At 40.2% G+C, this 1,668-nt stretch overlaps 1 pseudogene; it reads right to left on the bottom strand.

Moving 5' to 3' along the window:
* Nucleotides 1-1,038: 1,038 nt before the first annotated feature.
* Nucleotides 1,039-1,182, bottom strand: LOC122482411 (annotated as a pseudogene).
* Nucleotides 1,183-1,668: the final 486 nt, after the last annotated feature.

A 1,668-nucleotide genomic window follows, 5' to 3' on the forward strand; every position in this document is an offset into this window, starting at 1 on the left:
ATTATAAAATAATTTGCTAAGTCAAATGAAAACAGCAATAACTTGCTCAGTAACAAGATTAATATATTTTTAGCAAATCAGTGCCACTCACTATGGATTGTACCTTTTCGTTTGTAAATAAGGGGCTGGTAGAAAGCGCAAGGCAGGTTGACAGCATTGTGTAGGTGGTACAGCGACCTTAGAGTATACCACTTATAGATTTGTCTTGGAGTAATGGCAAAGTGACTCAACTTGCTACTTGGGAAATTTAATCTCACAGGAGTTTTCCAGAATTAGATGCATACACGGGGAAAAAAAATCCTATGAAAATCAGAGAGGCTGGTCACCATTAAAATTCAGTCTTGGGAGTTATTTTCCCACATTCGAGCTGAAAGTTTCCTATGATCCTCAACTTGAACACATTTCACATTTCATTAAACGGTATCTCCATGTGTTGCTCGTGCCAGAGACCTGGGAATTGTCTTCGACAGCTCTGTTTCTTTTGCCTTTGTAGTGAACGCGTTACCAAATGTGGCTGTGTCAACCCCCAAAGTGCCTTTGAATCTGTCAGCTCTTATCTCCATTGCTACCATCTTCTGCTTACACAGAACCCCTCACTGGTTCTCCTGCTTTCACACTTACCCCTTCCAATCAGTTCTGTATAGGGCAACCAACATGATCTGCGTGTGAATTTTCATCCATGTCGCACATGTGCAGAGTGTGCATGTGCAGAGAATTATCACAAAGAATTGAGCAATTCTTATAATAACTACCCAGAAATAACAAAGAGCTGTCCCTTTCCTCCTCCATTCTCAGTCCCCAGCAGTAATCACTGGTACCCTTTTTTAGTTGTTTAGCATTTATATTATATTTCTAAATTACATGTTTATAGTGCTTTCACCTGACTTTTCTATTTTTTAAAATGTTTATTTATCTTTTTTTTTATTTTTCAGAGAGAGAGTGAGCAGGGGAGGGGGAGAGAGAGAGAGAGAGAGAGAGAGAGAGAGAAGGAGAGAGAATCCCAAGCAGGCTCTGCACGGTCAGTCCAGAGGGCAATAAGAGGGCTTGAACTCACGAGCTGTGAGATCATGACCTCAGTTGGACGCTTAACTGACTGAGCCACCCAGGCTCCCCATTGCCTTTGTTTTAAACTGCTAAGAACAGATACTACACTTGATCTTAGCCAAAAGGCCAAGAAACGATGATTTTTCTGTTTTAGATATTACCTTTTGACTTACTGTTTACTATGAAATGATGAGAATTTATGCTCTCCTAAACACCTCTTTCTCTCTTCTCAGCCCTACCCCACCTTCCTAATAGAATGTCATACTTGTGAGTTAGATCAAAATTCAGGGTTTGTCTTGCTCTGAGAATAATTTTTAATCACAGCTGAGTCATATACATAGACTATTATTGTATTTCTTTTCCTGTTTGACTTGTTTCCTCTGTTAATAATTGCCTGGTTTTTGTTTGCTTAGTTATCTATATATGTATCACTAATCCATCCCTGATTCTCCACAAAAACTGGGAGCTCCAGTACTGACACATGGCCATGTTCCAATACAGTCTGGTGGCTCTCAAGGGCTGCTACACAGAGGCCAGGGGAGTTATTTTGCCATTATTCTGAGGATTTCCATTACTTCTCTTTTGTATTGGATTCCCTGTCTCTTAGACCCACTGACTGAAGGG

The sequence above is a fragment of the Prionailurus bengalensis genome, chromosome C1 (genome assembly GCF_016509475.1).
Source record: "Prionailurus bengalensis isolate Pbe53 chromosome C1, Fcat_Pben_1.1_paternal_pri, whole genome shotgun sequence".
NCBI lineage: Eukaryota > Metazoa > Chordata > Mammalia > Carnivora > Felidae > Prionailurus > Prionailurus bengalensis.